We start from the raw sequence: 19,682 nt of genomic DNA on the forward strand, positions 1-19,682 counted from the left end.
CGCTCTTTTTTTTTTTTTTTACAGTTTGCTAAATCTGTTGTAATCTGGTGCCAACGATTAATTCAGGCAGAAGGAGGGAAAGGGGAGTGGGAAAAAAATACCGCCGAGAGCTGCCTGTCGACAGCCACGCAGGCACCGAGGCCAGGACAGGCGCCTCCCGACGCCAGCACCAGCCCCGTCCTGGCCACCGGCAGGGCTGCTGGGATGCCTGGGTTCTGCGCTCTGCCTGGGAGGCAGTGTCCCCTAGTGGTTAGCTGCGCCCGCACAGCTGGGCCTGCGCTCCCTCCTCCCTCGGCTGCACCCAGCCCCCTCCTCAGCCCAGTGCCCTTCCCACTGACCGGGGAGGGCTTCTCAGGGGCCCCCATTGTCACTGACGGCCCTCAGTGCTGTCACACACAGCCCAGTACATGCTGGTCCACCTGGCCCAGCAGGTGACAAATACCCAGCTCTCAGGGTCGGCGGACCCAGCGCCCCGGGCACCCCAGAGCGTGTTGGGGTGGGGGGCGGAGCAGAACATCCCAGGGGTGGCCAGCCGGCACCCCCCACCGCGGGTCCACATGCAGGCCCCCCCAATCTGTTCTGTCCCCCAGGCCCCTCATCTCCATCCCTCTCCTTGCCCCCTCCAGCAGGCACCCCTTCCCTGGCAAGACCCCCCAGCAGCCTCCTTTCGCCAGCATTGTGGTGGAAGGGGGCGGTGGGTCAGTGCCCAGCCCCCACCCGCTGTGAGCTCGGGTTCCACGCTTTGTCCCAGAGCCCAGCACTGCACCTGGCAAAGGCTGGCACCACCGCCACCTCATGAAGGAGTGAATGGGCAGGAGAGGAGGGGCGCGGGAGGGAGACAGAGCCCAGGGTGCAGGGCAGGGCCCCTGGGAGTCAGCCCCGCCCCCCAGTCTCTGTAGCCTCAGCCCCACCTCCCCCACCCTGGTCCAGTTAGCTCTGTAGGACAGGAGTTTAAAATCCACCACACAACTTGCACACCATGAGCCGAGTCCCCGAGTGCTGACATCATCCACAGAGCAGCTGACCCCAGGGGCAGCCGGGCTCCGGGGGCCGCAGGTGCCAGTAAACAGGCATCCACCTGCCGCCCAGGCAAACGCAGGCTGTGCAAACTCGGCTGCTTGTGGAACCCTGCGGGTGCCAGCTGCCGCAAGGGCAGGCCGCCTGCAGGTCCAGAGGGCATGGCCGGGCGCTGTCCTCGCCCATCCCCTCCCGACCATCCCGCCCTGGCCCGCTCAGAGTGACCATTGCTCCACGCACGGCACAGGACAGAACACGGGTGCCTCGTGCCCTGGCCTGAGCCCCAGCTGGCCTGCATTCAGGCTCAGGGAGGCCAACGGGTAGAGGAACCCCACATTCAGAGCTGGACATCAAAGGTAGTCACGGGGTCTCGGCCGGAGCCCCAGAGCCCCCCTACATGGTGAGCACCTGGGGAAGCCCCCCACCCCCTCATCCAGGACACTCCCAGCCCACACCCTCATCCGCCTGTCTGTCCCCCAGTCGCTCGGGGCCGGGGTTGCAGCCCGCTGCCCCCACCAGCAGGGGGTGTCATCCCACCGGGGAGCGTGGCTGGGGCCTGCGGCAAGGCCTGAAAGCCTCACCCTAGGGTGACCCGGAGACAGGGAGGGGGGCAGCAGTCACAGGGCCCCGTGTTGCCATGTGCGCACGTGTCACCTCATAGTGGGTGCCCCTGGCGTGGGCACTTCATCGCGAGGAAGCCGAGGCCTTGGCCCGGTCACTTGCTGGGGGAGCGGGCTGAGCAGAGGGAGGACTCGGGTGGCGCCCGGTGTCCCAGGAAAGCTATGTGCTAGGCGGCTGCCCAGACGCCCCCACCCGCCTCTGAGCTCAGGCCAGAGCCTGACCCTGGGCGAGGGGTCGCTGGTAGGTCCCCAAGTCCCAAGGAACGTACCGAGGGCCAGCCACGCCGCCCCCAGCCCCAGCCTGCACCGTGCTTCCTCCCTCCCTGCGCCAAGCCGCTGCTTCTCTTCTGTCCCACCTGACTGCTCAGAGGCAGCTGTGCCGGGCCCAGGTCCTCATCTCCCTGCACAGAGCAGCCCGACCCCCACCCCCACCGCAGCCGCCGCCTGGGCCCCTGCAGGTGGCCGGCACCTCTGCACCCGCCACATCGCCACATCCACATCGGGGCCACCTGGAGCTCCTGTCCCCGCTCAGCTAACTTTGCAGGTTTATGGCTTCTGAAAGGCAGAGTATCAGAGAGAGAGAGAGAGAGAGGAGAGAGAGAGGGAGAGAGAAGAGAGAGAGAGGGAGAGAGAGGGGGAGAGAGAGAGGAGAGAGGGAGAGAGAGGGAGGAGAGAGAAGAGAGAAAGAGGGAGAGAGAGGAGAGAGGGAGAGAGAGAGAGAGGAGAGAGGGAGAGAGAGAGAGGGAGGGAGGGAGAGAGAAGAGAGAGAGAGGGAGAGAGAGGAGAGAGGGAGAGAGAGGAGAGAGAGAGGGAGAGAGAGAGGGAGAGAGAGAGAGGGAGAGGAGAGAGCGAGAGAGAGGAGAGAGAGAGGGAGAGGAGAGAGAGAGAGAGATGAGAGAAAGAGAGGGGAGAGAGGGAGAGAGAGAGATAGAGAGAGAGAGGAGAGAGAGAGGAGAGATAGAGAGAGAGAGGAGAGATAGAGAGAGAGAGGAGAGAGAGAGAGGGAGGGAGAGAGAGAGAAGAGAGAGAGAGAGAGAGAGAGAGAGAGAGAGGTTCCATCCGCTGGTCCACTCCCCAAATGGCCTCAACAGTCAGCTAGGAGTGAGGAGCTCCATCTGGTCTCCCACCTGGGAGGCGGGACCCCATGACTTGGCCATCTCCCACCGCCTTCCCAGGCGCACTGGCAGGACACGGAGAGGAAGCAGAGCAGCCAGGACTCGGATTGGCACTCGGGTATGGCATGCCGGCTTCACCTGCTGCGCCACACACTGGTCCCTTTCAGACAGCTTTGGAGCCGGTACGGATGCAACCTGCCCGTCCTTCCGGGCACCGTTGTGGCCTGCTAACCCTCCCTTACTGAGACAACCACTACCCACCCCGGTCCAGGCAAGGACACTGGGCCCCCGAGGGGCGGCTGCAGGCCTGGCTCACCCAGCGGGCCTCAGTCTGCACAGAGCTGAGTCCCAGGGGCCGATGCCTTGGCAACAGGTGACATGGCCAACACCCTGACGGTCTCCTTAGAGACAAGCTGGGCGGTGCTCCCAGAGGCCTCCGTGGGGCGAGTCAGGGGAGCGTCGGGGGTGCCGCTGCTGGGGGCCAGCATGCTGGCTGCACAGGGGGATCTCGCCCTAGAACCTCCAGGCTCTCTGCAGGTGCCCTCGGCCCTGGGAGAGCGTGTGGCCCAGGAGCGGGGTAGGGCCACTCAGGACATGGGACAGCTCCCTCCTGGGGGTCAGGGAGGGGGGCACCAGGGAGGCACAGAGGTGGGGCGACAGGCAAGCGGTCAGCGGAGGGCGGGTGCGAGGGACGCTCAGTTCGAGGGGAAGTCGGTGCAGGCCACAGCTGCCCAGCCCCCTGCGACTCTGTACTCGCATAGCTTTTAGGAGGTGTCTGGGCTATGGGTCTGCGTGGGGGTGTACACAGAGCCCCCGCCCGCCGCCGCACGCGCTCTCTGCCCCCTGCAGCCAGATGTGACAGCCCAGCAGCTCCTCCTGCCCCTCAGGCCTCCAGAGCCCCCTGCCCGCCTCCCCAGCCCCTCCACAGCACAGGCCATTTCCATTTTAAACCTGAGGACGCCCTGAGCAGTCGCCCACGGAGCCGGCACCAGCTGACAGGTGATGCGGGGGCTCTGCTCCTGGGGCTGGCCCGAAGAGACGCACTGCACTTTCCACTCCAGAAACCCCAGCCTGGCACCCCCCACCCTGCCAGGCCCAGCAGCTGACCGCAGGGGGCTGGCCCAGCCCACACCCCTCCACCTGGAGCACCAGGGGTCCCAGCACAGACAGCCCCTCCCCGGCTCCAAAGCCACCCTGGGAGGTGGGCTGGCCTCCAGCCTCCCTGAGGGTGCAGGACCACTGCCCCCTCCCGCCCCCCGCCCCCCAGCCTGGCTTTTTATTTTTTCAAGGCAGGGCTCTGGCTTGGGCCTGGGAGAGGGGCTGCTGCACCCCAGCTGAGCTGTCGGCTCTCCAAGCTCACACCCCAGAGAGCCTCCACCCCTGGAGCTGTGGGAAGCCTGGTAGCTCCCTGATGGGGCTGCCCCGCAACTTTCTCCTCCTCCGAGAGCTCAGATCAGCTCGCTCCCTGCCTCCCCCCTGGGCCTCCTGCCCCCAGGGAGGGCGTGTCGGCCAGCCCCCATGGGGCGCCCCCCTGGCCTGGAGAGCCTGGGGAGGGGGCCGCCCGCTGTGTGCCCCCAGTCGCGAAGTTGCAGGGCTCTGGCTTCCAGGTGCACGGCCCCCACCGAGGTGGCACAGGGCTCACAGCCACAGCGCGCACAGGGAGGGAAGTTGGAGGCTGCTGGTGCCCCCCTTGAAGTCGTTTTAAAAATAAAACCTCGCTCCAACCGTGACTCACACGGCTGGTGGGGACAGGAGCGCAGCGCCCGGCCGGCTGGTGCCCTGGCCGCGGGCACCTCGCCCTCTGGTTCCTGGGTGCGGGGCCGGAGCTGGGACCGCCCTACCCAGCCTGGCGCCCCCCGGGGGCTCCAGCCGAGCCGCCCCCCGACCCCCGCCCTTTGCAGGCTCTGCTCAGGAGAGCGGAGCCGCCGGCCGCGCACCCCACGCCTCCCCGGGCGGCGGGGCCAGCGCCGCTGGCGCTCGGCGCTCGGCTCCGGGCCCCCACCCCAAATCCCGAAGGCTGCGCGTCCCCCGCCGCGCCAGGGCAAAGCCGAGCAGCCCGATCCCGCCGCGCCCCCGCGCCTCGCCGGCCTGCGGCCCCCGCCCCGCGGGCCCCGGCGCCCCGTCCCGGGCGCCCAGCTCCGGCCCCCGCCCGTGCAGCCCGCCTTACCTGCGCAGCGGCCGGGGAGGCGGGTCTCCTCGGGAAACTTTGCGGCTACGGCTGGAGCCTCAGGGGTTATTCCAAGGAGCGGGCGGGAACCCGAGCCGGAGGGCACCCTGGGGGGCGCGGGCGAGGAGTCCCCAGCGCGCAGCGCAGCTCGGTGGCGGGCCCGGGGCGGGGGGCGCGCGGCGGCGCATCTGCCCGGCTCGGGCGCCCGGCAGAGCCGCGGGAGGAGAGCGCGGGGCTGCGCCGGGGGCGGGGTGCGTGTGCCCGGGCCGGGGAGCGAAGGCCAGCGGTGGCGTCCGCGCGGGCGGCGGCGAGCAGGGCGCGGGAGCCAGGCTGTGCGGCCGCCTCTCCCCTCGCGGCGGCGGGGGCCGTGCGTGCAGGCGCGGAGCGAGCGGGCGGGGAGGAGAAGGGGAGGCGGCGGCGGGCGGGGAGAAGGCGGCGGGGGCGGGGGCCGCGCTGCGCACTGGCCGGCGGGACCCGGCGCGGGAGGCTGCGCCGCCGCGCGGGGACTCGGCCCAGCCCGGGAGCCGCGGCCTCCGCCTCCCGCTCCTCCTGCCCTCAGCTAAAATGGCTGGGGGTGGGGCTCTCAGTCTGGGGAGTCTGCCCCCCTGGGGAGCGGGGGGGGGGGCGCCCAAAGCAAACCCGCCTCCGGTGGGGGGAGGAAGCGGGGTTCTTGCTCCGCGCGCCGCCTCCCCCTGCACCCCGCTCTCCGCACCCACTCATTCATCAACCTTCCCACCTTCCCACCATCCATCCATCCATCCATCCGTTCATTCATTCAGCCACCCACCCGTGCATTCATTCACAAACAGGTCCCCACGGCCCCCTCTGCCGCCGAGGTAACCCCTTCTTCCCTGCTGGCCCCCTTCCCTATGCCAGGTGTTCCCACTTCCCTGGGAGCCCCAAATGCCAGGGCAGTGCCCCACGCTGCCCAAGTGGCCAGTGCCTAGGGCAGGCGCCGGCCAGCCTCAGTCCTTGGGAGTAAATGGGAGTATTAAGGACTGAAGTCCAAGGTTAGCGTGGGGGTTACAGGGACCCGGTGGGGGGAGGTGGCTGGGGGAGCCGCTGCACCTGTGCTGGGGGCTGATGGGGGGTGGGGGTGGGGGTATACCTGTGCTGAGGGGCTGGGGGGAGCACCTATGCTGTGGGGGCTGACATGGGCCCCAGGGGAGCACCTGTGCTGTGGGGGCTGACAGGGGGGAGCACCTGTGCTGAGGGGGCTGGGGGGGAGCACCTGTGCTGTGGGGGCTGACATGGGCCCCAGGGGAGCACCCGTGCTAAGGGGGCTGATGGGGTCCGGGGGGGAGCACCTGTGCTGTGGGGGCTGACAGGGGGGAGCACCTGTGCTGAGGGGGCTGGGGGGGAGCACCTGTGCTGTGGGGGCTGACATGGGCCCCAGGGGAGCACCCGTGCTAAGGGGGCTGATGGGGTCCGGGGGGGAGCACCTCTGCTGAGGGGGCTGACGGGGGGAGCACCTGTGCTGAGGGGCTGGGGGGAGCACCTGTGCTGTGGGGGCTGGGGGGAGCACCTGTGTTGTGGGGGCTGACAGGGGGGAGCACCTCTGCTGAGGGGGCTGGGGGGGAGCACCTGTGCTGTGGGGGCTGACGGGGAGGCAGGTGCACCTGTGCTGTGGGGGCTGTCGTGGGCCCCAGAGGAGCACCTGTGCTGTGGGGGCTGGCATAGGGAGGGGCACCCAGACCACCCGCCATCTCCCAACCTCCGAGTCCCGGTGCCGTCGCGTTCTGCCGGATGTGAAGGAGGTCTCCCACCTGTCCAGCCTCACCTGGCCTGGCCAGACCCCGTCACCTGTCACTGAGCTGGGTCACTGCTTCCTGGCTTCTTTCCCCTTAGACGGAGCAGAAAGGGAGCTCTCCCCACCTCTGCTCCCTGCTCTACCCCCAAACTCCTCAGAGCCTCAGGGCCCCTCTCTGCAGACCCCTGCCGGTGCCTCCCACCCCCAGGCCGTGTCAGAACATTCCAGGGCCCCCCGCAGACCTTGCTCTGTGCTGTCCTTCAAGGCCTGGCCAGACCAGCACCCCTGGGGTGACAGAGGCCCCCTCTCTGCCCGCCTGCCCCCGCGTCCCTGCTGGGAGCCCCCCGGCCTTGTCCTCCTCTCTCCGCCCTCACGTCTCCCGCCTGAGCCCCCCACCCACCCCCTTAACTCCCTTTCTGCCTGCTCCGGCAGACCATTCTCCAACCGGCTGTTTCCCTCCCAGTTTTATTTATGCCCGACAGCATTACGCCAACAATAGAGGGAAGAACACATCGCCCCGGCCCCCGCCCCCGCCCCCGCCCTGGGGCTCCGTTGTCACTGGGTCTCTGCACCTGTGTGCGGCTCGCCCAGCCGAAGCCCTGGAAGCGGAGGTGGCTTCCCCCCAGCCTCGCCATCCCCGTGCCCAGCAGGGGGCTGGCAGAGGGCGGGCTCTCGGGGCCTTGTGGTGGGTGCTGTGGCTATAGCTCCGACAAGTGGAACTGAGGTATTAAAACACCATCTCCATAATTGTGGTTAATGGCTGCGTGATATTCCATCTGGCTGACGACCTGCCGCCTGCTCAGCTGTGCTTGGTGGGGGCACGCGGTCCAGGGAGCGCTGACGGAGGTCCGCTCTGTGCCAGCCGCTGGTGGGGGCACCACGGGTCAAGGGTGAGTCGGGCCCTGCTGGAACCCTGCTGTGGCAAAGCTGGAAACACAACGGCTCAGCACGACGCCTGAGCCCCAAGACTCAGGGGCCTGTCACTCACCGGGGGGGCGGCTCCTTGACCGGGGACCCGGGAGCAGGGAGGAAAGGCCTGAGTGGGCAGCAGGAGGAGCTTGTTCCAGCCTGCTACAGGTGCTGTGGTGCGTGGTCAGGAATTCTTGTCAAAGCTGGGGACGGCGGCCAGGGGCTCGCATGGAAATCAGGGTGGCTGACGTGTGGCGTCTGGGACAAGGACGAGGACAAGGGAGAACCAATTCCGGGAGAGGGGCAGCCGGTTCTGGGAGTTGAAAAGATCACTTGTTCAGTCAACAAACAGTGCCGTGGGCTCAGGAGGACTAAGCTGACCTGCCAGCCGGGTCCTGACAAGGATGCTGTCAGCCGGGAGGGACGCACAAGTTGCTCGGTGACGATCTGTGGCCTCAGCCTTGAGCTCAACAAGCCCCAGCTCCCTGGCCCCCAGAGCAGCCTGCCAGTGGGCACTCGAGGTCACCCCAGCCATGCCCACAGCCACCCACCCACCCACTCTCCCGGAGCCCTGGTCCTCTTCCGCTTGCCGCCTTACCCCTCTGCTGCTGCTGGCCCGAGCCCTGTCCCAGCCTCCCTGTGCCCCCCCCCCCCCAGTCTTTTCTCAGCGTGGCCGTCGTGAGAGGTTGTGGGAAGAAGTGGTTTACGTGCTGTGCGGTGCGGGATCGAGACACGGCGCTGTTCCATGGCTGTTGGCACAGGTTGTGCCGCCCGTGGCCTTGGGTCTGCCGGGGCCGGGGGAAGGGAAGACGGTGACCGGACTCGGGGCTGGGGCAGAGTCATCCCCGTGGGAGGGTCGGGGGCGTCACCAGGGCCCTTAGTCCCTCTGTGCTGAGCAGTGGCCAGCGGTCAGCCAGCTGGGCAAGGATGGAAGGCGGCCGTTCAGAGGGCCTGGGCCTGGGCTCAGCCTTCCCCAAAGGGCCAACTCCAGGGAGGGATGCGCTCCCAGCCCCACCCAGACCCCTGCCAGGCTTCCCATCCCACTCTGCATTCGTTTTATAAAAAAATGTTTCCGGGGCCAGGATCGTGGTGTGGCAGGGAAAGCTGCTGCCTACGGTGCCGCTGTCCCACAAGGGTGTTGCTTGGCAGGTGACCAGGCTGCTCTGCTTCTGATCCAGCTCTCTGCTGTGGCCTGGGAAAGCAGTGGAAGGTGGCCCAAGTGCTTGGGCCCTGCACCCACATGAGAGACCCCGATGAATCTCCCGGCTCCTGGCTGCAGCCTGACACAGCCCTAGCCATTGTAGCCATCTGGGGAGTCAACCAGTGGATGGGAGACCTCTCTCTCTCTCTCTCTCTCTCTCTCTCTCTCTGCCTCCCCCTGCCCTATCTCTCTTTCTCTCTCTGTAATTCTGATTTTCAATAAATAAACACATCCTTTAAAGAATATATCAAATGCAGAACAACAGAGAAAAGGAGAGATTGATCTTCTGTTCTGGTTCACTCCCCAAATGCCTGCAACAGCCAGGGCTGGGCCAGGCCAAAGCCAGGAGGCAGGAGCTCCATCTGGGCCTCCCACGTGGGTGCAGGGCCCCAAGCACTTGAGCCGTCAGCTGCTGCCTCCCAGGCGCGTTAGCAGGGAGCTGGGTCCGAAGCTGGGACTTGAACCAGCACTCTGATATATGGGCTGCTGGCCTTGAAAATGGCGGCTGAACCCACTGTACCACGACACCGGCCAGCCCACCTCTGAGTTCCGACTGAGAGGCCCCCTGTGTCCCACTGAGTCACGCCACTGCGTACCCAGCCCATCTGGCTCCAGCCCGCAGCCCCAGGCGATGCCCAGGACGCGTGAGTTGCGGCAGGAAGCCATGGGCCAGGGGCGGCAGGCAGGGCCGGGGAGCAAGGCCTCCGGCCCAGGAGGAAGTCTCACAGCAGGTGCTCCAGGGGCAAGGCCGGGAGGGAGGAAGCCAGCAACTCCTGGGGCCTGGGAGGCTGCCGGCCAGCGGGGAGCCAGGGGCCCCCTTGGCCTTGCTCGCCCACCCTCCAGGCCTAAGCCCGTGCTGCTCAGCCTCGGCCAGGTGCCCTGCGAGCAGCCTCCCGACCCCACCTCTCTGGTGAGGTCAGTCGCCTCGTCCTCTGTCGCTGGTGGCTCCAGCCACGCCCCCTCCTAATGAAGCCCCCGACACCATCACAAGGGTCCCACCTCCGTGACCCCACCCAACCTCGGCACCTCCCCACACTGGCAAGCGGGGGGCCGGGGGATCAGAGTGGTCGTGCACTTTGGAGCGACAGAGCGGTCACCTGTTCCCTTGCCCCCGTGGCTTCTCCTTGGTGGCCCCGAGCCACGCGCGTGCCAGCCGCTGGGAGTTGTGTGTGTGCACTTTGACATCTCTGAAATCGGGGTGTGGCTGATGACATCGCCGCCACGCCGGGAGCACCCCCCGCGGTCCCTGCGTGTCCCCACCATCCAGCACATCGGTATGGCGAGCACAGCCAGGCGTGGCTGAGTGACTGTGTGGACGGAGCGTGCGGCTGAAAGAACCCTTCCAGGCCACACTGATGGTGATGGAGCTGTCCCAAGGCCAACTGGGAAATTCATCAAACTGGGAAATGTCACGTGGTGACGGTCCGGGGCTCAGAGGGGGCCGGACCCCCTCCAGCTGCTCAGAGGCGGGCAGGGAGGTCTGGATGTGTGTGGGGGGTGGGGGAGGTGATGGGGGCGTGAGAGGCAGACCTGGCCTCACAGCCTCCCCTGGGCTGGGCAGACAAAGTAGAGGGTGGGAACCACTGAGCCCCCACCTCCCTCCAGCCCTGGAGGGCTGCCACTGGGCAAGCTCCACTGCCAGCCCACCCTCCATAGGAAGCCTCCTCTCCCAGCCACAGATGATGGCACCCCCCCGTCCCCCCCCCCCGTGTCTCCCAGCCACCCAGGGCTGCCCTCCCTCGCCCCTACCTGGTTCCCTGCAGGGGACAAGCTGCCTCTCACCTGCCACCTGCCACCCACCACGTCCAGGAAGGGCGGTCCACACGGAGGGACCAGCACGTGCCGGGGAGGTGGGACTGCTGGACAGGGGCGGTAGAGAGAGCAGCAGGTGAGGCCCAGCTGGGGGGGGGGGAACCGGGCCTCTGATTGGCACAGAGGTTGCGTGACTGGCACTGGGGACAGTGAGGAAGGGGCCGCCATGTGGAAGTGACGGGTGGCCCCGGGAGACTGGGGAGCCAGAGTTGAGCTGTTGGCTACTGAGGGCACGGGAGAGGCAAGGTGAGGTCAAGGACGCCCAGGTGTGGAGATGGAGAAGTCTCGGGGGGGGGAGATGGAGAAATGGCACCCAGGCCACAGCCTCAGGGCTGTCTGCCCCCCACCCCTAGCACCTCCCTCACTGTTCTCCTACTGCGGTCCCAGCTGGCTCACTGCCCACAGCCCTGCGGCCTGCCCTGAGTCCTGGCGCCTGCTCCCACCCAGGGACAAAGAGGGGCTCAGCCCATGGCACCCCCCTCCCGCGGTCCTGGAGCTGCAGGGGTGGGGGGAGGAAACACGGCATCTTCTGGGACCCCCCCCCAACCTGGCACCTGCACAGTCAGGAGAAAGCCTATCCGAAGCCCGGGGGCCCCTTCCCCAATTCCTGGGAGTCCGGAGCTCTGATCCAGGCCCCGGTTGGGTGGGGTCAGTCCGAGCCCCTTACCTGCCGTGCGCAGGTGCCCAGGGCAGCCAGGCCGGCCAGGTTCTGCGCTGAGCACCTGCTGAGGCTGGGCAGGGCTGAGCACAAGGAGAGGGAGGGGAAGGGGCACCACTGCCGGCCTTGGGGGTGGGGCGGAGGGTTGCCTGGCAACCGGCACGCAGCGCCAAGGAGAGCTTCTTAAAGAGCCCAGGCTGGGCCACGCAGGGCACCCCAGGCTCGGCCTCGCATACCAATGGCAGCCACGGAGTGCAGCCCAAGCTAGGAGGATAGAGAGGAGGGGGCGCCCGGGCCGGGGGACCCTGAGGCAGGCGGGGCAGGGACCAGGCTGGGCCTTCTGGTCTCATCCGCGCAGGGCCTGGGAGCGGCGCCTCGCGGAAGCAGCTCCGCAGACACGGCCGCCTCTTCCTGGCTGGGCCCCCCAGGCCGCCTCCGCTGACAGCGAGGAGCCAAGCGCGCTGCACGCAGGCGGCAGGTGCACGCCAGAGCTGCGACTGACGGAAGTGGTGCCCCCCTCCGTGTCCAACCTGAGGGCCCTGGGCAGCGAGTGGCTGCCGCCTTGCTCGGCCTCCCTGAGAAGGGACCGTCTCTGGCCTCAGTGCGACACCTCGCGTGGGTCTCCAGCTTCCGGGGCCTCAGTTTCCCCGGGGTGCCTTGCCAGGATGACCCTGTGGGAGTCTGGCCTCAGTGGCGTTGAAGACAGCGTCTGGGGAATCGTAAGAAGCTTTCCCTGGATTGGAGGGCTGTGACCCCAGAGGTTAAGACCCTGGGCCTCGGGGAGGGCTGCACGGGGAGCCCCCCTCCGCTCCTGCCAGGGGGAGGGGGTTCCGGCTGCTCCTCCCACTGACCGCATGGAGCCACGCTGAGAACCAACTCCATCCCGGGTGGATCCTGCCTCCCCCTCCGCCCTCTGCTTGGTCCCTGGTGCAGCAAGGCCTCTTCTCAACCCGCCCCTTGCCCCCCTCCCCAGCCCCAAGGAGCGAATGTGAGCTCAGCCCAGCTGCACCTGACTCCCCGTGGCTGTGGAAGAGGGATCAGGGCCCCGAGGGCCTGGCCACCCCTTCTGCCTGCATCCCAGCCCCTGGGTGTTGGCCACGGTGGGTGGAGGACCTCTCCCCACAGGCTGCCCTGCCGGTCCCAAAGGAAGTCCTTAGAAAACCAGGGCAAGGCATGGGGCAGCCAGCACTTTTGTCCCCTCAACAAGTAAAAATATTTCAGAGGCGCAAAGAGAGAGAGTCCCCATCTGCTGGCTCACTGCCCAGATGCCTGCCACGGCTGGGGCTGGGCCGGGCCACAGCCAGGAGCCAGGAGCCCCATCCAGGTTTCCCAACACTTGACCAGCACTGCTGCCTCCCAGGGTCTGCATGAGCTGGAGCCAGCGCTGGGTAGTGCACGTGGTCCTCTGATGTGGGACGTGGGTGTCTTGACCAGTATCTCAGCTCTGAGCTAAATGCCCGTGCTGGCAGCGGGCACTTTGGGTGATCAGGGGAGGCCCTTAGAGGAGGTGACATTTTCACCGAGACCCGAAAGATAAGGAGGACCCAAGTTGGAAAGAGCAGGTAGAGGAGTGTGCCAGGCAGAGAAAGCAGTGTGTGCAAAGGCCCTGGGGTATGAAGGAGCCAAACCTATTTGAGGGAGAGGAAGGAGGCCAGGAAGTTGGGGGTGGGGGGAGTGGCGCGTGGGCTGCAGCCATGTGTTCATGGAGGAGAATGTGCGTTTTATTCTAAGTATAATAGGGAGCTATTTGAGAGTTTTAAGCAGGGAAGTGACATGATCTAATTTATATTTGAAAGCGATCATCAGAACAACCACTTTGGAGAGCAATTTGGCAACAACTAGTAAAGTTAAGAACGCCGCGCAGCCCAGCCAGCAGCCCCACCCCGGGGCAGGAGTATGAGAGTTCTGCACATGCGTCAGGGCCGTGGCCTGCAGGGGGCAGGACTGGACCCCGTCACCTTGGCTGCTGGGAGAATGGGCCGCCCCCCTCGGCCGGGGAATATTAGACAGCGGGGGGGGGGGGGGGGGAACCGGCCCCGGAGAGCCGCGGGGGCCCGTGGAATGCAGCCCACGATGTGCGTGAGGTCCGCGGTTGCACCTTGCAGGAGGCTCCCCGGTGCAGCTCTCCCGGGAGCTCGCGCCAAGGTCAAGGTGCTGGGCCCCTGGGGGCAGGGGGTGATTCTGGGAGTCAGCGATGGAGGCCTGTCAGGGCTGGGGCTCCTCTCCCTCTTCCTCGCCCACCCCCTTGGTTTCCTTTTCCCCTTTCTGGAGACAGCTGAAGCTCAGAGCAAGCAGGGAGCCGCCCAGGGTCACCCAGTGAGGGGGGGGGGGGCAGAGGAGCCCTGGCTTTGCCTGGCGGTGGTGGCCTGTCCAGCCGGGACCCAGTTGAGGGGCCCACCCAGCCCCCACACACCAGGCTCTCCCTGATCTGCCTCTGCTCGCCCACCCAGCAGGGCCACCGCCTCTCCCTCCGTGTGGAGACCACACCGGCTGGCTGGAGCCCAAGCCATCTCAGGGTAATTGGGTTTCCGATGGCCATGGTTATGCTAATGTCAGACGCTGAGTGCCTGCCCCCTGGCTCCTGGGGAGGGGTCCCCAGCAGGCAGGCAGCACTCAGCGTCCCCTTGGAGCCAGACCCGGTCCCCAGCTGCGTGACCTTGGGCAAGCCACTCAATCCCGCTGAACCCCTCATTCCTCATCAGCTGAAGCAACAAAAAAATCATGGGACCCCCTCCGTGGGGCTCTGGGCGCGGGGAGGGGGCAGCAGCTGCCGAGGCTGGGCCCAGAGGACCCGGCTGATAGGCTGATACTCGGTCCTGAGCTATTTGTACGTTTTTGTTGCAAATCTCGGCAGGTCCTAAGGGAAAACTGAGCGGGCAGGCAGGCGTAGGGCCTTCTTGCTTTGTTCTCACTCCCTGTTTGTCTTCTCCAGTCTGGGGCCGTGAACATGAATTTGTTACCTAACAAGCTACCCACAAGTGGAAGGCGCCCAGGCGGCTGTTGGGGGGCTGGGACCAGCTTGGCGGAGCTTGGGGTTGTAGGGGAGCCCAGGCTTGGGGTTGTAGGGGAGCCTGGGGAAGAGACTGAGGAGGGGGGAGGGAGAGGGAGAGGCCCAGCTCATCCCACCTCCCCACCCCCACCCCCGCAGATGGGGGCCACCAGGGGCCACCACTGGGCTCAGGTCAGAGAAGCAGTGGTGAGGCGCTGAGCCCAGGAGGCAAACGAGCCGGACCTGGCTGGGCAGGGGCCGGGGAGTCCAGGCCCCGGAGTCAGCCCGGCAGGTTCCCTGTGTGGCCTCGCGGGCCTGTGCCTGAGCCTCAGCTTTCCCTTCTGTCTAATGGGACTGCGCGTCCAGCAAGGTCCTGAGGCCGGGGCCGCCGCGGATCGCCGTTATCCCCGCAGCCTCCGCCGTGGCCGGGACCCAGCGCCCCCAGTCCCCAGGTTCACACGGTGGTGGAGCTTGGTGGGGGCCACGGTGGCCTTGTGGCCTTGTGAGAAGGGAACGGGACCCACACCTGCGCTCTCGTGCCGCCCTCCACCCGCCTGCCGGGTTCCCCTGCCGCCAGAGGCCCTCGGCAGGTGCTGGTGCCACGTCAGGGGACTTCCTGGCCACCAGGAACCTGAGCCAAAGCGGCTGCCTCAGCCTGAGCTTCCCGGCCATGGCAGTTTTACGGCGCCTTTTTTTTTTTTTTTCTTTAATGAGATTTGTTTATTCATTTGAAATGAGTTACAGATAGGTTCACTCCCCAAATGACCACAATGGCCAGGGCTGGGCCAGGTGGAAGCCAGGAGCCAGGAGCTCCATCTGGGTCTCCTACGTGGGTGCAGGGGCCCAAGCCCTTGGGCCATCTTCAGCTGATTGGAAGTGGAGCAGCCGGGACTCGAACCCGTGCTCTGATACCGGATGCGGGCACTGCAGGCCGTGGCTTTACCGGCTGCGCCACAGCGCCGGCCCCTGAGGGCCGCTGGGCTTCTTCACGGCTCTCATCCGTGGCTCCGAGGGGCTTGGCCAGAAAACATCCCCCACACACAAACCCTGACCTGGCTCCAGGCCCGGGGGTGGAGCGGCGGGCCCACGATTGGCACTTGAGGCTTCGGGACCGAGCCTGGCAAAGACGCAGAGGTTGGCTGCGGCCCTCGGAGGTCACTTCTCTCCAGCCTCAGTTTCCCTGTCTGTAAATGGGGCAGGAAGGAATGTGGGTGTCCATGCTAAGATGATCACCCAGGGCCCTGTGTGGAAGCTGGGGGTGTGTGGGGCGCCCATGAATGTGAGCCCCGGGCCCCCCGGAGGCCCCTCGCTCCCCTGCTGCCCCCAAGGCCGGGGAAGGCCCAGTGCTGTCTGCTGCCGGGCGCCCCACCTGGGAGGACGGTGACCTTGGCCTGGGGGGACAGAGCTTGTCAAACACGGCAGGCGCTCTCAGCTTGAGGTGCCTTTGAAGTCCCGTGTTTTATCTCCGGATTTCAGCCCATTCCGCGTTTTATTCCGTCTGCGGTGTTTCTCTTCTAAAATGTGTTTTAAACGACTCGCCCTGAAGTAGAACACGGATCCCGCCGCCGGCGTGCGGGACGCGGGGCTGGCAACCGCGTGGATTTCTCAAGACCGCCCCCCGCCCACCGGAGCCGGGGCGGCTGGGGCAGTGGCACTGAGCCCCTAGCAGGTGCGGGCTCTGGGCTCTGGGCTGGAAGGGCTCTGAGGGGGCTCCCGGTCCCCAGGGGAGGCCCGGGTGGGTGTCCAGCGCAGGGACACTGCAGCAGCCGCAGGGCCCTTCCTGCCCCTCCTCCACCTCCAGTCTGGTTTCTGCAGCCCAGCCCTCCTCCCAGCGCCCCCTTTTCACACTCAGGCTTGGGAGACCCCCAAAGGGCTGCTCATGCCCCCTCCATCCTCCCCCACTGCACCCCCAGGCCTGCTCCTGCCTCAGGGCCTTGGCACAGCAGCCCTGTGCCTGGCCGGCAGGTCCCGGCTCGCCCGGCTCGGATCAGCCTCCGCCTGCCGACTCCACAGCTCTCTGCTCCCTCCACAACCTCTGGCTCCCACAGTGATTCTCGTTCAAGTTCGTTCTCGGTCTGTGGTTTCTGGACAGGCTCCCTGCTGGGCCAGCTTTGCCCTGCAGCACACAGTAGGCGCAAATGCGCGTGTGTGAGCGAGATCCGGGAGCGGAGGTGGGGGTGCGTGCTTGGGGAGCGGACCCCAGCTGCTGGCTGCCTCTCCCGGCAGGGGTGTGTGGAGGAGGCAGCCTCCCCAGGGGCGCACGGTGGGGCTGCGCCTGCCTCAAAGTCACCCCTGTGCCCGCTCACTGGCCCAGGAACCCACTCAGCGCTTTCCTCGGGTCACCGCACCTCCTCTCTGGCGTTCCCCCCCCCCCCACGGCCTCCCTGGGCTGGAGGATTTAGTCCCTGTCACCGAAGGGCTCAGGCGGCTCCTACGCCTGCGGAGGGAGGGGCCTGGGCATCCTGCCGCTGCCCTTGGCCCACACACCCCCCATCTGGAGTCTGGCTCCTGACAGCCCCCCGCCCCAGCCCTAGGGGTGGGTTCCCCTGCAAGGCCTGGCGAGGGACACAGCGACCTGTCAGAGGTGTTCAGTTAGCACCTGCGAGACCCCGGCAAGGACTCAGCCGTGGGCAGTGAGCATGTGGGTGGGGCGGGGAGGCGGGGAGCAAACACAGACCTGGGGGTGGGGCAGCCCCTGGGTGGCATCGGTAGCAGCTGTGCAAAGGCCCTGGGACTGGGGCAGCTTTGAGGGCCCAGAGTGCAGGAGAGGGGACCCCAGGGCGCAGGCCCCCAGGGGCTCCCCATCGAGGATTCTAATCGGGAAGCTGGAGGTGACGTGGGAGACCCTCGGCCTTGCGTTGTGACCTCTGTCCATTGGGTTCGTCGTGGCGGCGCCCGAGCCGGGCAAGGAGGACTGGGCCTTGAGGCTCCGCCTTCGGGGGGCCCCTTCCTCCGTCAAACGGTGCGAGAAATTACGCTTATGACTTTGCTGGCGAGAAGACAAACATATTGTATTGTGAAACATTTTCTTTGACCTAGAACTTCATTTTTTTTCTTTTGATGCTAAGAAAAAAAAAATTACATTTTCCTGGGCCTTTGACAGCACGGTGGGCCGAGGCCACGGTGGCTGTGGCCCCAGAGCGTGGGCCTTGCAGGGGCGGGGGGCTGCAGCAGGAGGGACGCACAGCCAGCCCCTGGAAAGGAAGTGACGGTGCCCCCGCCTCTGCCTGCCCCCTCCCCTCCTGCTGCCCCAATCCCAGTTCCCAGACCCCCTCTGCCCCAAGGTACAGTCAAATGCAGCCCACCCTGGCCGGCCCCACGTGGCCCCCAGGACGCCTCGCTCTCGGGCCCCTCCCATGGCCGCGCCCTCGCCAGTGCCTTCCCTCTGCACACACCGCTCCTCCTGTCCTGGGACCGTGTACCAAGCCCCCTGGCGCCTTGGCACCAACGCCACCTCCTCCGTGAAGCCCTCTGGGAGTCCAGGCTGCGCTCGGTCCCGTACCTCCTCGGCTATGGGTGTACCATGCTTGTGGCAGTGCTCGGCTCTGACCGAGAGCTCCCGAGGCCCAGGGACTGGGCTGCCCGTCCCCACGTGCCTGGTGCCCACGCAGCCCTGGATACGCTTGGCGCTTAACAGACCTTTTGTGCAGTGAGCAAAGCCGGGGCCGGGGACCCCCCTTGGCTCGTGCTGCCTCTGACCCGATGGCTGCCAAGCCTGGGGCCTGGGCCTCCCTCGCTGGGCAGTGGCCACGCAGCACCCTAGCACCCTGCTGCCGGGACAGCCAGCGCTGGGGGCAGAGGAGGGGACCGAGCCTCCAGCCTCCCGGAGGACAGAGGCCCTGGCAGTGACGGCCCCGGGGGCCACCCCAAGGTCACCGGAGCAGCACTGGGCTGGGAGCCAGCTCATCAAGCTCAGTGGGGCTTAGCGCGGGTGGGGGCCAGGCTGCAGGGCTGGGGGGACATCAGCGGTGCCCAGGGATGGCATCTGAGCAGGTGCACCCAGCGCACACCCTGCTCTAGAACCTGCACCCCCAACCCCTGCGCCCTCCCCAGAGGGACGAGGCTCTGCAGCCGAGGCTGGGTCCCTGGGCCCCTGCAGGTCCTCCCATCTGAGGCCAAGACCCCCCAGCCCGGGTGTGCCTCCCTCCTGGGCTGACTCCTCCTGAGCCCCAAGCCCCCCCCTCACACCCTGGTGGGGTGGGTGTCAGGCCCATTCGCCCCGACAGCAGGGTTTGGGGGTGCTGGCAGCGGGAGGGGTGGCCTCGCCTTGTGACAGGGCCCACAGGAGGGAGGTCAGCGCCCCCTCCCACCCCTTCGCGGCTGGCTGCCGACCCATTTGGCGCCGTGCCCTCGTTGGGCGTGAGCCAGCTCGTTTGCAGCCAGTGTTAATTAAGAGAGAGAGGTGACGGGGGAGGTGGGCAGAGGCCGCGGAGGGCAGCGTCCGACAAGCCAGGGCCTCAGGGCGCCCAGGGCGGCTGACCTGGCACCACCAGTCCTCTCCTGCTGTGCGGGCCAGGCCTGCCCGCCACACCAGGGACTCTGTGACTGCTGGGCCCAGCCAGGGGGCCTACTGTGTGCTGCCCCTACTGTGTGCTCCGCAGGGACCGGAGGGGTCCCGGGACGTGCAGGCCTGTGCCCTGGGGCCGGCTGGGAGTGGGCGGACCCATTCCAGGCCTGCTGCTGCCTGCCACTGCGCCCGGCTTCCTTCGCTGGGAGAGGGGAGCAGTCACACCTCCCTGGTGGCCTCACCATGGTGACAAATGGGGCCGTGGGGCAGGACACGGAGGCCAGGCCGGTACCCAGGCCCCGGGCTGGAGGCTGCGTGCAGAGCCGCTGGGGGGCTGACTGGCCACTGCCCCGGCCCACACCTGCCTGGGTGCCCCACCCAGCCCTCCCTGCTCTCACTCCCTGCCGCCTGGGGCCGTGCTGCGGCCCCCACCCCTGTTCTGGGAGCGCCCAGCCGCTCCTCGCCTCTCCATCTTAATTAGCTGCTTGTATTAATCTCGCAAGTAACGTGGCAACTCGCAGCCCTGGGTTTTCGGGCTGTGGAATTAATTATTCCCCAAGCGAGGAGCTGTCGGCTCTGGGAGACCAGCCGCTCGGAGCCGACGACACCACTTAGCGGCGTCTGAGCTTCACCCCAGCCCGCGGCCCCTGCTGCCCACCCGGCCCTGCTCCGTGCGCCCCCACCCCTCACACAGGAAGGGCGGGGCCCCAGCAGGTGGAGTGGGAAGGCAGTCGGGGGAGGAGCTAAAGGCTCAGCCTGGTAGCCAGAGGGGTCTGAGGCCCAGCAGGGGGCCCGGGCACCTGGGCCGAACCTGGGCCTGGAGCCTGCCCGGCTCCCCCTTCGCTGTCCTGATTAGCCCAGTGGTGGGCAGGGATACAGGCTGCCTGTGGGGGCGGGGGCCAGGACCCTGCACAGCCTGACACCCCGCGGGGGGGGG

The 19,682-nt window shown here is 67.1% G+C and overlaps 1 protein-coding gene across 2 annotated transcripts in view; it reads left to right on the top strand.

The window, feature by feature from the left end:
- Positions 1–19,682, top strand: part of MACROD1 (mono-ADP ribosylhydrolase 1) — a 114,530-nt gene that overhangs the window by 84,897 nt on the left and 9,951 nt on the right. The window lies entirely within an intron of this gene.

The sequence above is a fragment of the Lepus europaeus genome, chromosome 7, assembly GCF_033115175.1.
Source record: "Lepus europaeus isolate LE1 chromosome 7, mLepTim1.pri, whole genome shotgun sequence".
NCBI lineage: Eukaryota > Metazoa > Chordata > Mammalia > Lagomorpha > Leporidae > Lepus > Lepus europaeus.